Consider the following 15,988-nt stretch of genomic DNA (forward strand, 5'->3'; position numbering starts at 1 on the left):
AGAAAAATCCTGGGTGGTGGCAGGTCTACCGGTGTAAGTATAATAAGTGTGGTAATAAGAAAGACATGGTTCCCCAGGTTAATCCATGGTTTAGAATATAACTAGAACAAAATATATGGAAGAGATCATAATATATGAAAGGAAATTTAAAGAAAGAACATTGACTTGGAAAACATAAGCAGAGAAGCATACGAGCTACTTATATAAGAATATAAGGTATATAGAGATAAAGAACATATAAGAATATAAGCAAGAATATATAAAAGTAAGTATGTGTGTAAAGAACTGAAGAAGGATAAGTATATAAAACAGGATACTCATTGGAAAGAGTAATACACAGAACATATAAGTATATGAATAACTCGAATACTAACAGAAAAGAATAACTGGATGGTAAATTATTGAAAAGAGAAAACTCAGCCCGTTACAAATGGTGACCAGCTAGTGGGATTATTTTCATTTGAGAACCAATTTGAAGGAATGAGGTGTGGTACTTTGGTGAATTTGTTTTCTCAAAATACAGTATACAGTAATGTACAATTTTGTCATCAGTAAAGAGTACAAATAATTGTGTGATTTAAAGTACAAACTTTTGTGTCAAGTACTGTACAATACTACTGTATTTGGAACTGCAAAGATATTTTTTTAAAGAGTTAAGGGAAGAACTAACAATTGATTCACTTTCAGAATTGTTTTTTGTGCAAAAAAGTTATAACTTTTTGGGTGTCACAAAGTTAGGTAAAGCACCAACTTTTTAGTAAGCTACCTAACTGATCTTTTGAGTTTTTATTGTGTGAAATTTCTGAAGTGGTAATTGCACATTAGTGTAAATTTTATTTTTATGTTTGTGACCAGTGAATTAATATATTGATATTTACAGACATTGAGTGGGCAGTATACATCTTCCATGTTAAAAGTGTGATGAACAGTGTTCATCTCCGAGTGCCAACGGAAGTGTCAGTTGTACAAAGCTTATGTAATCCAATGTTTTATTTGTAGCTGTGGCATTTACTGGAAAGATTGGTGTGACTTCAATTGAAAGTGTTCAGATTCTCACTCAAAGTATTTTTTATAACTTTTGAAATTCTTATATAACCCAAGTGAGTGTTATATAAGTTTTTTTTTGTGTATGTTATGTAATTATTTTTTCTTTTGCTAGTGTCCTGTACTGTATTGTGAAATAACTAGAACGAGTTTTAGTTCTCAGTTGGAGTCAATTTGTGACAATTGAAGTTATTGATATAACGCAAGTTTGGTGTTCAAATTTTCAGTGTGGTATTTTTCAACCTGTTCCTTTTAACTGAGAATTTTATTACATGCTGCCTTACCATTTCTTACAATGTAGACTGTTATGCACTGTTAGTAAAGGTTATATGTACTTGAGAACTAATTCCGGTGTATTTTCAGCGATAGTATTGATGGTGATATGGACATCTAAGACATACAATCTCTGAAAATGGATTGCTGGAAACACCCTCTGTACATGTAAGGACCACCAATTGTGAGTAAAGCACATAGTAAACTGTGTAGTGTTAACACAGTGTCAAGGTAATTGGAAAGACAGTGAATTCTTGGGAGTACAGAAAATCCGCTTTGTGCTAATCATTGGTGAAATCTACAGTTATATTTTCTTGAGACATTCTCGTCAAGTATCATCAAGTATTTTATTTTGAGCATTGCTATGAGTACTGTGTGTATTGAAACCTTGTAGTGTTCTCTTAGAGATACTTAATTTTCTGGGTGAGTCACCGATACTATTGCCGATTATTTATTTTGGTGAATATCCATTTAAGAAGTATCCTACGCAGTTAGGTGTTACGGTTTACCTCCTGTTGCTAGTGGTGTGCAGCGGCTGAAGAATACTCACGTGTGATTTACCAGATTTTTGTTGTGGGTTGTTTGTTGGCCAATTGGGGGGAGGGTGTCTTACGATTTGCAAGAAGCGTAGTTAACGGCAGGATGGCTGAAGCCAGGGGTAATCAGGAACTGGGTATTGGTGCACCTCCATTAGGGCCTAACCAAGTATTGCAGACCCTTCCGGTGCTACTAGAACAAGTCATGTCAAGCCGGTCAACCCCCACAGTCAGTGATAATAGTTCCCACCTCCCGAGTCTTGGTCCGCCCTCATCTACCCTTTCCTCTGAAGACCCGTTGCCAGGGCGGGAAAGGGATCAAGTTGTAGATGGTACCTTTGCGGGCGCCAGATCTTCTAGCCACGCTAGGGTCCACTGTGTTTCATCCCCTAGATCTACATATCATAGAGGCTCGCCTTTGCTGGGTCCTAAAGATGTTCCGCGGTTGACGTTAGACGAGTTAATAGGGTTGGAGGCTCAAGAAACTATAACTGAATTTTGTCGTCGAGTAGAGTATGTGGCCGAAGACCCTCAAGATAGGTGGGAGGTAGCTACCAGTCGAATGGATAGGCGTGTCTCCACCATGGTCAAAACCGAGGTTGGTCAATTAGGTGAAGAGGGTTGGGATAGTGTAAAACGGGCTCTAAGGAACTTGTTTGTGAGTCGCATAACATTTGAGGATGCCTGGCAGGAGTTCTCCCAGTTGAAATATAATGTGGACGATAATCCCCGCTGGTTTTTGGGAGAACTCAAAGCCAAGTTTGCCGCCCTGGAAGGTAGGTTTGGGAGACTGCCAGGGCGAGATAAGACCATAAAAGATAAGTTGTTCGAGACTTTGCCATTGCAATTGCAAGCCGAAATGAAGGGATATATGGCTGAGTCTTGTCCAATAGAGAGTTTTGTGAATGTGTTGGACAGACAGAGAAGTATGTATGTGGGATCTCGAACCCTGACTTCTCCCTCAATAAGAAAATTACATAAAGGAGCTAGACCCCTAGGACCGGTGCATGAGCCGGTCATAGATGACAGGAGGTACCGTAAGAGAGAGCATGCCGGGAAGAAAGTACATGTACCCCGAGAAGCACAGGTACCCCGAGAAAGGCGCGAACCAGCTCCGCATGGGACACCCCGCCCAACGGTGGTGGCCCGTCGACGGGGACCGTACTGTGGGTACTGTCGAACGTCAGGGCACATTCCCGAAACTTGTCCCTTGAAACCTCCGAGGGATGCTTGTTGGGATTGTCTGAGAATTGGGTGCCGGAGGTTCCATCCGAACTGTCCCGGACGCCAAGCTCATGCCGCTCCTTCTCGTAAGTGACGAGAAGAGGTTCCTTCCAGTGTGTCACCTTTCATTCACTTGCCGTTGGGAGGACGTAATTGCGTTGCTTTGATTGATACCGGTAGTGAAGTAACTTTAATCTCTCAAAGTTTTGTCAACACCTTAGGGGTAGGGCCCATTAGACCTTGTAAACACAAGGTGCAAATATTACAAGGGAAATTACAATGGGATGAGGGAAGAGATGAGGGGTATCAACTGGCCTGACTTATTAAGGTCCAAGAACGCAGATACTACGCTGAATATCATAACTAGTAAAACGACCCATTTGATCGATAAATATATACCCAAGACCAAACCCAGTGCTTCTAGGAATACGAGGGGATCCCTACACATGAACCATGCGGCGGTCGACAAAATTAAGAAGAAAACCCAGAAATTCAAGACGTGGGTTGGGTCAAACGATGAGCAAGACAGGAGGATGTATGCAAGAGCCAGAAACCAAGCAAAGATAGAGTGTAGGAGGGCTGAAAAGGAGTTCCAAAGGCTGGTTGCACGCGAGGTCAAGTCAAACCCAAAGGCGTTTTACCGCTATGCAAAGTCGAAATTGAAAACGCGAGTAGGAGTATCAGACCTGAGGCTTGAAGATGGTAGTTACGCAGATTCTGACCAGGATAAAGCTGAGGCATTGAACAGCTTCTTTTCCTCAGTGTTCACAAGAGAGGATGCAACTAACCTTCCTGCGTTTGAGGACAGACGGTTCGACACAGCACTGACCCACATTGTGTTCACAGAAGAGGGTATTAGAAATAAACTGTCCAGGCTAAAGGTACATAAGAGTCCTGGACCTGACATGGTGCATCCTAGAGTGCTAAGGGAGCTGTGCAACGAGCTTGCAGAGCCCCTGAAGATTCTGTTTTGTAAATGCCTGGATGAACAAATGGTCCCCAGTGAATGGAAAGTGGCTTATGTGAGTCCTATCTTCAAGAAGGGCGATAGTCACTCCACGAACAACTGTAGACCGGTGAGCCTGACCAGCATAATATGTAAGGTACTTGAGAGTATTATCAGAGATGCAGCGATGGAACATCTACTACGAAACAACCTTGTAAAAGATTGCCAACACGATTTTATGCCGGGGCGCTCTTGCTTGACACAATTGCTCAAGGTATTGGATATTTGGACCCATATTCTAGAACGGGGTGGTAATATCGACAATATTTACCTAGATTTTGCCAAGGCTTTCGACAGTGTACCCCACGAAAGGCTGAAAATCAAACTGGAAGGGTACGGAATTCGGGGAAATGTCCTAGCGTGGATAGAAGACTTTCTACATGACCGCAAGCAATGTGTGGTGATTAATGGCACGAAATCGTCATCTGTACCTGTAACAAGTGGGGTACCGCAGGGTAGTGTATTGGGTCCGCTGTTGTTTGTTTGTTTCATAAATGATATGCCTGACGTTGTATACTCCTCCATACAAATGTTTGCCGATGATGGCAAGTTATTTCGGGAAATTAAGAACCAAGCGGACTGTGAAGAGCTGCAGAAGGACCTCTGTGGGCTCCAGGAATGGTCGAAGGAATGGCTGCTGAGATTCAATGTCACGAAGTGTAAGAGGATGCACTTGGGGCGTACCAACGGTAAGGAGGCGTACCATATGTCCCAACGGGATGAAGAAAATGTACTAGTTGAGACTGTGTGTGAGAAGGACCTAGGTGTGTATGTTGACAATGAGCTGAAGTTCTCGGGCCATTGTGAGAAGAAGGTAAATCAGGCAAATATATTATTGGGTCTTATAAGAAGGTCGTTCAGATATCTAGACGGTCCGTCCCTCGTGACGATCTTCAGGAGTGAAGTGCTTCCCCATCTGGAGTACTGTCACCCCATCTGGTCCCCGAGATATGCTAGGGACTGTCAGTTGGTTGAAAATGTTTAAAGGAGGGCCACCAAACTGGTGCCTGCACTTCGGCACCTCAGCTACCCTGAGAGATTGGAGCGCCTGAACTTGCCTAGCTTATACTACAGACGGGCAAGGGGGGACCTAGTTGAGGTTTTTAAGCATCTCAGGGGGCACTACTCAGTTGAGTGTCCTTACTTGGAGCTGGCGGACGCTCGCCCCACAAGGGGTCACAGCTCAAGCTTGAAGAAGCCGCAAGTCCAGAAAACCGTGAGGGCAAACTTTTTCGGAGTGAGGGTTGTAAACTCTTGGAACAATCTACCAGAGAGTGTTGTGACGGCACCGAGTGTGAGCTCTTTCAAGAGAAGACTTGACCAACAATGGAACAGGGTTCAGGTACATTCAGGAGCCGGTGCATGCCCAGTATTTGCCAACAGTGCGTGACAGAGACGTGACCGATCGCCCGGGCGGCTAGCGAGCCGACCTTTTGGTGAAGAATATAAAGGAAAAGAGACGTGACCGATCGCCCAAGCGGCTAACAAGCCGATCAGTGGCGAAGAGGATAAAAGTAAAAAAAAGTAAAAGTAAAAAGTAAAGCTGTTACCGGTGATGAACTGAACGTAAAAGGCACCGTCGTAGTAATGTTGAATGTAACCCCTAACCAGAAAATCCGTCATCAAGCTCTGATCGTTGATGACCATTATACTAACGCTGATATGTTGCTGGGAGCCGACATTCTGGGGAGATTTAGAGTAGAGTGGGAACAGAGGAAGAAAGTTTTCATCTGGGCCGGCTATGCCTATAGGTGTGGGGAGTTCCCCGTAAGAGAAAACGCCAAGGGAGTCAAACCTATTGGCCGACTACTCCCCAAAACCACCCTGACTGATTCTCCTGGGTTCACGCGGCTTCACGCTAGTACGAAAACCATATTGCCTAGCCATAGCTCCCAGATTAGAACCATTAAAGTTAAAGCTGCAGAGGGTCAGATCTTACGTCTCAGGTTTACCCATCGTTATTTCAAACAACATCCAGAAATATGCGTGAGCGTCAATTCGGATTCATGTATATGTGTTCCTTTTAGTAACGTAACCTCGAAAGCCGTTTGTTTGCGCACCGGTACAATACTTGGGGAGTATGAGCTAATCCCGGAGCGAGAAATTTCTTATTTAGATACTGCAGGGACCAATCTAGGGAACATTCCACAAGTATATGATGAATTACGTAAGGTCAGTCAAGCAAAGGAAATCTCCTTATGTGCACCCCATTACTTGGCGATCCAGCTTGAACAGAAGAATAGGCCCAGTACCTTGAAAGTCATTCCAGTAGATGATAATAATGCTCCCACCACTCCATGTGTGATCTGTAATGGCATACCAACATCTTCCATCAATAACGTAAGGCATATTCAGGGGATTTCGAACAGCATGATACCATTTTGTGATGAAGTAAATACGGGAAACACTAGACACAAGAAGTTGAAAGAACTGATTAGAAATCAACCTTGGCCGCATTTGACTAGAGATATGCGCAAGATGTTGGAGGGTGTAATTTTGGATCACACTGCTTTGTTTGTGTTAGGACCTCGGGAAATAGGTACCATTGCGGGGCATCCCGCTAATATCCAACTAGCCAACGATAACCCCGTTAGAGGGCCACAGTACCGACACCCTGAAAAGGCTAAGGATATCATTAAAGGCATGATCACCGACATGCAAGACAGACATATCATCGAACCATCAACCGCTGTTTGGTTGTCTCCCATTGTTTTAGTCACTAAACCCAATGGGTCCAAACGCATGTGTTTAGATTTCCGAGCAGTAAACCAACATTTGAAAGTAGATATACAACCCCTTCCCAGGTTAGATGAATTAGTAGAAAAAGCTGCCGGAAATAAGTATTATGCTACGTTAGACTTGAAAGACGCTTATTATCAAGTAGTGCTCAATGAACAAAGTCGAGACCTAACCACATTTAGCGATGGCTATAACTTATGGAGATTTACACGATTACCGTTTGGGCTGTCAGCTAGTCCCGCTGTCTTTACCCGAGAGGTAAACCGGGTATTAGCCCCTTTAGCTACGAAGGACTGGGTGAGAAACTACCTCGATGACGTGATAGTGTGGGCTAATGATTTCACAACGTTGGTGGATAGGCTGGCCAGAGTGTTTGATAGATTCGTAGAAATGGGAATCAAGTTAAACTTATCAAAGTGTCAGTTTGGCCAACAACAAGTGAAATTTTTAGGGCATGTAGTGTCAGAGAGAGGCATTGAACCAGATCCAGAGAATGTCCGATCGGTATCAGAGTGTAAACCCCCAAGTAATGTGAAGCAAGTTCGCCGGTTTTTAGGAATGTGTAGCTTCTACCGTAAACATGTCCCCAACTTTGCCAAGATAGCTTATCCTATCACCGAACTCACTAAAGCAAATATCACTTTCGTGTGGACTGATAAATGTCAGAGGTCCTTTGATATGTTGAAACACGCCCTCACATCATTTCCGGTTCTCGTTAAGGCAGATGCCGATAAACCCTTTGAATTGCACAGCGATGCCAGTGCCGTCTGTGTAGGAGCTTCCCTCAATCAGTTGCAGACGGATGGCTCGTTACGTCCGGTCGGTTATTTTTCCAAGAAATTAAAACCCGCTGAGACTCGTTATTCTACCACCGACAAGGAAGCCCTCGGAATTGTGTTAGCATGCCGGTTCTTCCATCATTTTTTGTGGGGCACACAATTTACTATCAAAACTGACCACCAACCTCTGACCTCCGTCTTCAGGAAGAAGACTAAGAATCAGAGGATGAACAGGTGGATGTTAGAAATGAGGGAATATTCCTTTACAATTGATTATAAACCCGGTAAAGCAAATGTTGTAGCTGATGCGTTAAGTAGACCCGTGAGAGTAGTAAGGGAAGGGCGGCTGAAAGACCTAGTCGCTCAATTTCCTACGCTAGAGGGCTTAACACCTGCCGAGCTTGGACTAGAACAACAGAAAGAACCACGGTGGAAAGAGCTCTTGCAGTATTTGACTGGGGAAAAGTTACCGAGGCACAGATACCCTAAGACCACCATTGATAAGTTTGAAGTGATAGATGGGGTTTTATATCTAGTGAAAGAACAGATTGACAAAGCATTACTCTATTGCTTGGTAGTACCTGATCATTTACGTGAAGCCGCCTTAAAATTAGTACACAATAGTGCAAAGTCAGGTCACTTAGGGCAGTGGAAAACCATTGCCAAGACAGAAAGTCTATTCTACTGGCCAAACTACCGTAAGGATTGTATTGACTTTGTGAAATCATGTGAAAGCTGTCAGAAGTTCAAGGGGACTAGGGGTCTTACCCAGAAATGGCAGGCCTTACCGGTAGTTTCCAAGCCTCTCGAGCGAGTTTCTGTCGACCTGACTGACATGCATGCGGGGGTCAATGAGTACCGTTATGTGTTGACGGTCCTCGATCATTACTCTAGGTTTGTTAACTTCTACCCCCTTCGAACTAAAGCGACCCAAGAAGTTACCCGAGAATTTGAGAAATTCACTAATGTATTTGGCAGCCCGAAGACGGTGATTGCCGATAATGGAGGGGAATTTACAGCAGCCCACTTTAAGAGTTTTTGTAGAAGGAGCAATATTAGTTCATATTTCACTTTGCCATACCACCCCCGAGGCAACAGTGTTACAGAAAGAATGCACCGAACATTTAAGACCCTCCTTGGCATCCTGTGTGAAGACAACCCCAGACGTTGGCCCAAGTTCTTAGGTCCCGTGCAGTGTGCATTGAACACGGCGGTGCACTCCACGACTGGAGTGCAGCCACACTTTGCTTTTTTCTCACGCCATGCTCACCGACAAGTGGGTATTGGATTACCTGTAGTAGAAAGTGAAAGTAGTGAGGGGTTAAGGGAAGCACACCGATTGATAAAAAAGACTTCCGAGAGAACGTCAAGGGAAGTCCGACAACGAGCCAATAGAGATAGGAAGAACGAAGAAGTCCAGTTGGAACAAATGGTATGGGTGAGGGCTGAAGTACCTCTTCCAGGTACTAGTAGGAAATTGAACGCTAAATGGAGGGGTCCGTATACAGTAACTGATATCATCCGAGACGGTGCCGCCTATGAACTCACCAACATGTCAGACGAAACAGAGATAATTAAAAGAGCAGCAGAGAAAGTGAAAAGGTTCGTGGGTAGGGATATGTTTACGAAGTTAAATGACATTCAGGTTCCACCTTGTGAGTCTTCATCAGATTCAGAACCAGCTGGAAGAGAAAGGTTGGCCAGTCCAGGGAACCCAGGGGGAGTTTCTGCGGCTAGGTTCCCACAGAGAAGGAGGAGACCACGGATCCGTATGGATCTCTAGGAACAGAACCGGTTGGTCGGTCACGTCTCTCAATTGCCGTGAAGGGCACTAAATTAGTACTTGAGATTCGTTGATCGTGAACATCAACTTTTTGTTTTGCCATGCAAGTTTGGCCACTGTGAGACTTTTTGGGAAGGGATTGTCAGTATGTAACCTGGGCCAGAGGAATGAGTAGATGTGTCTTACTGCAGTGAGAACATCGTGATCCAGTGATCAAGTTTACCTGGAGGTCCTATGCGCATAGGCCTAAGTTGGTGTAGGAGGTAGTGGGGCTGGACTTTAGTCACGGCTAGGCGTGTACAGGAGTACATGGACCTAGTGCAGTTTAAGACGTTTGCATTGCCAAGTCACGGCTAGGCGTGTACAGAAATACAGTGCATGGACCTAGTGCAGTTTAAGACGCCTGCATTGCAAAGTCACGGCTAGGCGTGTACAGGAGTACATGGACCTAGTGCAGTTTAAGACGCTTGCATTGCAGAGTCACGGCTAGGCGTGTACAGTCGTGTACAGGAGTACAGTGCATGTGTAATGACCACGGTCTTACACGTCAGTTAGCGCCAAAATCAAATGATTCATATTACGCTCAATAGCCCACAAAACATGTAACTCGGCTTTCGTTTGAGTCCTCCATCTGAGGAGTCCGTTTTCTCATCACTTCAAGACACCTCAGTCCTCCGTTATCCCATTTTCTCTGACTTACTGAAACCAACCTCTCTATAAAATGAATGTGAGTGTGAGAGAGAACACCTTTGTTTTGAGTCAACTTAGATATGTCTGTTTACAGTTGGAACATTCAAGATCCATTGTGAGTGGGGTAGAATGCTTCAACTGTCCTTATCGTTAGTAGAACGTGTCAAGTAAGTGAGTGTCGAGTTTGCCAGCTAGAGTGGCGTATTTTATGTCGTCCGTGGGGGTATCCATGAGTTTCTGATCGCGCCTGAAGTTATATCATTTTGTCGCCCCGACATCAGAGAATCTGATGTTTATAGTTTAATTAGTGTCAGTTGTCTATTTGAGAAAGTCATTAATCTCCTGAACTATTCTGTCAACTGGTATAATCTCCAAGATCTAGCGCCTCCCCGTGACTAGCTCCTTGTTCGTCTCAGGCCTGAGCTTGCAGAATTAATGTTATCGACGTGTATATTCCACCTTTTCCTGGCAAGCTCAACCTCTGATTAGATTATATGAATAGACATAGGAAATTACCCTGATCAAGAACACCGGAGTTCATAACTAAGTATACAGTGATCCAAAATGATAGAGAAGTTATGTTGTTGGTAAGATCGACCCTTCTGGTATGAATATGGAGGCCCAAGCTGCCCCGCAGGTGCACGTATATACCTCTACACGAGGGAGAATCACGCATTCGTGACTTCCTCAACGTCTCTCCAGGTATGTTAACGTGTGTTCCCGCCGCCTATTAATTCAGTTTAACTTAGTCAATTTTGGTGAATATCAGTGCTCATGTGTTAACATAGTGAATTCTGTGCCAATTAAGTCGAGTAACGTAGAGATTTAGATATTGTCTGAACCGTTGCCAGGCGTATGTTTTGTATAGTTGAAGTTAGACCTTTACGCATTCGTGACTTCCTCAACGTCTCTCCAGTGTGTTGAGCTGAATACTCATCGGCTAACGTGGGGCGGTAACCGGGTTGGACGATGCCGTTAATTCGACAGGACTGAACTGGGAAGTCCGTTTCCTGCAAATCAGGCGCCCACTCCCTGAGCGTGTGTCGGTCTACAACCGACCCCTAACAGCGATCTTCATTTGTTGTAGAGACCAGCGTTACCCTGGGGCACTCCTCACAGTTACATAGGCCTAAGTATTATGGTACCTTGTTTGGGGGATAACTAGCAGAAATATAGTATCCCAGGTTAAGTATTGAACCACTGAATGAGAGTTAAAAGTGCCATGTTGTTCCTTGTGAATTAACAGGAGGTATTGTATGTTGAGATAATTGTGGAGTTGTTCAGTGTGCTATGTATTCATTGGTAGTGACCATGAAATGATAATCTGAGAGTATAATGATATAACCAAGAAGTGAAGAGTTAATTTGCTACTTGGTAAGGTAAGACCTGAGGGTCCAGTGATATCTGGTGTATACCCAGTACTGACTATCATGTGGCAGAGTGACAATACCACAATTGTCGATTGAAGTAATAAGAATTTGGAGGTATTTAATGAGGTAATAAGTTCTTGAAGTGTTTGATGACTTAAGAAATAAATTGCAGTTCTGCTTTGTCTGAGTGAATCTAAGATGCATCTTATCCAATCACTGTGTTAATAAATATTGAATTAGTAATCTACGTCTACGAGTATCACCACTCTATCCTTTCCCACATTGGTTCTCAGAAAATAACTAACTCACGTGCCTAGAAACTCGCTACCTAACAGTTAACTAAGAGATGTTATATTCTAGAAAATCCTGGGTGGTGGCAGGCTACCGTTGTAAGTATAATAAGTGTGGTAATAACAAAGACATAGTTTCCCAGGTTAATCCATGGTTTAGAATATAACTAGAACAAAATATATGGATGAGATCATAATATATGACAGGAAATGAAAAGAAAGAACATTGACTTGGAAAACATAAGCAGAGAAGCATAAGAGTTACTTATATAAGAATATATAAGAATATAAGGTATATAGAGATAAAGAACATATAAGAATATAAGCAAGAATATATAAAGTAAGTATGTGTGTAAAGAACTGAAGAAGGATAAGTATATAAAACCGGATACTCATTGAAAAGAATAGCTGGATGGTAAATTATTGAAAAGAGGAAACTCGGCCCGTTACACATGGACCTAGTGCAGTTTAAGACGCTTGCATTGCAGAGTTACGGCTAGGCGTGTACAGGAGTACATGGACTTAGTGCAGTTTAAGACTCTTGCATTGCAAAGTACAGAAGGGAACCGAGGTTTTGGGGGTTTCATGTGGACCGGGTCGCTGGCATTATAGTCTATTTGAGTCCATGCTCTGACCACTTAGATCTTGCCTCGTCTCGTGAGTGAACAATGATTCTTCCGTGGTAAGGTCAACCCTAATGCTTCGGTGACTGGATGGGGTCCGCCTAACTACTCCTAGCTTGAGATCTCAATTGCTGAATTTGGTGCTTGGACCCAGTGTTATACATATGTGATCAATCGCCTAGATGGAAACTACCTGTCATCCTGGTGGATGGTGTAGTTACAAATGTACAAAAACTACAATTAAGGCCGGCCTGTTTTTATTATTATGTCTGTACTATTGATGTATGATTATGTTCTTCTGTGGGTCATGACCAGTATTGCTTTGTTAGTTTTATCTGCCCATGTCTGGGAGTTTTTGTGATTATTCATTTGAGTTGCAAAATTTTATGTATGTGAAAATTTTGTAACATGTGTGTTACCTGTATTGTTGACCATTACCCCAGTACTGCAAGATATTGTGTTTGAAATTGTGTATTTACTGTGAATGTTTTGTCGACTATACCGCATAATATTGAATCTTTGGGAGGGGAAAGCTTTGTAATGACCACGGTCTTACACGTCAGTTAGCGCCAAAATCAAATGATTCATATTACTCTCAATAGCCCACAAAACATGTAACTCGGCTTTCGTTTGAGTCCTCCATCTGAGTAGTCCGTTTTCTCATCACTTCAAGACACCTCAGTCCTCCGTTATCCCATTTTCTCTGACTTACTGAAACCAGCCTCTCTATAAAATTAATTTGAGTGTGAGAGAGAACACCCTTGTTTTGAGTCAACTTAGATATGTCTGTTTACAGTTGGAACATTCAAGATCCATTGTGAGTGGGGTAGAATGCTTCAACTGTCCTTATCGTTCGTAGAACGTGTCAAGTAAGTGAGTGTCGAGTTTGCCAGCTACAGTGGCGTATTTTATGTCGTCCGTGGGGGTATCCATGAGTTTCTGATCGCGCCTGAAGTTATATCATTTTGTCGCCTCGACATCAGAGAATCTGATGTTTATAGTTTAATTCGTGTCAGTTGTCTATTTGAGAAAGTCATTAATCTCCTGAACTATTCTGTCAACTGGTATAATCTCCAAGATCTAGCGCCTCCCCGTGACTAGCTCCTTGTTCGCCTCAGGCCTGAGCTTGCAGAATTAATGTTATCGACGTGTATATTCCACCTTTTCCTGGCAAGCTCAACCTCTGATTAGATTATATGAATAGACATAGGAAATTACCCTGATCAAGAACACAGGAGTTCATAACTAAGTATACAGTGATCCAAAATGATAGAGAAGTTATGTTGTTGGTAAGATCGACCCTTCTGGTATGAATACGGAGGCCCAAGCTGCCCCGTGGGTGCACGTATATACCTCTACACGAGGGAGAATCACGCATTCGTGACTTCCTCAACGTCTCTCCAGGTATGTTAACGTGTGTTCCCGCCGCCTATTAATTCAGTTTAACTTAGTCAATTTTGGTGAATATCAGTGCTCATGTGTTAACATAGTGAATTCTGTGCCAATTAAGTCGAGTAACGTAGAGATTTAGATATTGTCTGAACCGTTGCCAGGCGTATGTTTTGTATAGTTGAAGTTAGACCTTTACGCATTCGTGACTTCCTCAACGTCTCTCCAGTGTGTTGAGCTGAATACTCATCGGCTAACGTGGGGCGGTAACCGGGTTGGACGATGCCGTTAATTCGACAGGACTGAACTGGGAAGTCCGTTTCCTGCAAATCAGGCGCCCACTCCCTGAGCGTGTGTCGGTCTACAACCGACCCCTAACAGCGATCTTCATTTGTTGTAGAGACCAGCGTTACCCTGGGGCACTCCTCACAGTTACATAGGCCTAAGTATTATGGTATCTTGTTTGGGGGATAACTAGCAGAAATATAGTATCCCAGGTTAAGTATTGAACCACTGAATGAGAGTTAAAAGTGCCATGTCGTTCCTTGTGAATTAACAGGAGGTATTGTATGTTGAGATAATTGTGGAGTTGTCCAGTGTGTTATGTATTCATTGGTAGTGACCATGAAATGATAATCTGAGAGTATAATGATATAACCAAGAAGTGAAGAGTTAATTTGCTACTTGGTAAGGTAAGACCTGAGGGTCCAGTGATATCTGGTGTATACCCAGTACTGAATATCATGTGGCAGAGTGACAATACCACAATTGTCGACTGAAGTAATAAGTATTTGGAGATATTTAATGAGGTAATAAGTTCTTGAAGTGTTTGATGACTTAAGAAATAAATTGCAGTTCTGCTTTGTCAGAGTGAATCTATGATGCATCTTATCCAATCACTGTGTTAATAAATATTGAATTAGTTATCTACGTCTACGAGTATCACCACTCTATCCTTTCCCACATTGGTTCTCAGAAAATAACTAACTCACGTGCCTAGAAGCTCGCTACCTAACAGTTAACTAAGAGATGTTATATTCTAGAAAAATCCTGGGTGGTGGCAGGTCTACCGGTGTAAGTATAATAAGTGTGGTAATAAGAAAGACATGGTTCCCCAGGTTAATCCATGGTTTAGAATATAACTAGAACAAAATATATGGAAGAGATCATAATATATGAAAGGAAATTTAAAGAAAGAACATTGACTTGGAAAACATAAGCAGAGAAGCATAAGAGTTACTTATATAAGAATATAAGGTATATAGAGATAAAGAACAAATAAGAATATAAGCAAGAATATATAAAAGTAAGTATGTGTGTAAAGAACTGAAGAAGGATAAGTATATAAAACAGGATACTCATTGGAAAGAGTACTACACAGAACATATAAGTATATGAATAACTCGAATACTAACAGAAAAGAATAGCTGGATGGTAAATTATTGAAAAGAGAAAACTCGGCCCGTTACAATTGGAAGCTCCAACAACTCCCTGAATACGAATTCGCAACTTTCGACTTACAACAGGTACCTTCTTTACTGCTAGGTGAACAGGGACTAATTGGGGCTTGGAAGTATGTCCAAACAACTTCCACCGGCGCGGGAATCGAACCTGTGACATCTTGCTTGCGAGGCAAGTGCGATACCGCTTTAAGTAATCAAAATATTAAAGGAAGGCAATTCATCTACAGGTGCCATAAAGCATAGTTAAATCTCTATACAAGAGTTGGTGAGAAACATTAAGCCTAGCATTAAAATATTAACACTTACGGTTAATAATTCGAGTGTTGCGGCAGTAGTGTTGTTGTGGTCTGGCCGTCAGTTCTACTGAAGCAGTACTTGGGTACAATGTTCACAGTGGAGAGGGTTTTATTGCCACAATGCACCAGATATAAAGAGGATTAATGTAACAGTAACCGTGACTGTCATTCCTCGTTCTTTGGAAGAACACTAAATGTGGCGAGGATATATTAAGACAGCATATAGTTACGCTTGCAAATTCTGAGGAAATTTAAAGAAAATGTTGCAAGAGCCAGAATAGCACCAGAAAGAAGACTTATGACATACTACAAGATAGGGAAGACCCGGTGTAGCAGGCCAGAACAAACCCTCACCAAATTAGACCCGGGGATAAAATGAGCCAACCCAATTTAACCCCGGGTTTATTTTGGCCTTGGCCAGATACCACCCAGGACTGATGATTACTGGCCGGAAGGTCCGCAGTCAGACCATACTAGTCAGAA

At 42.7% G+C, this 15,988-nt stretch overlaps 1 protein-coding gene across 1 annotated transcript in view; it reads right to left on the reverse strand.

The window, feature by feature from the left end:
- Positions 1-15,616, reverse strand: part of LOC121871968 — a 51,069-nt gene extending 35,453 nt beyond the window's left edge. The window contains exon 1 of the mRNA XM_042374589.1: positions 15,516-15,616. The gene's annotated coding sequence lies outside the window, so the exon portion shown is untranslated. The remainder of the gene's footprint in view (positions 1-15,515) is intronic.
- Between the last annotated feature and the right edge of the window lie 372 nt (positions 15,617-15,988).

This window comes from Homarus americanus, unplaced genomic scaffold (genome assembly GCF_018991925.1).
Source record: "Homarus americanus isolate GMGI-L3 unplaced genomic scaffold, GMGI_Hamer_2.0 scaffold48998, whole genome shotgun sequence".
Lineage (NCBI taxonomy): Eukaryota > Metazoa > Arthropoda > Malacostraca > Decapoda > Nephropidae > Homarus > Homarus americanus.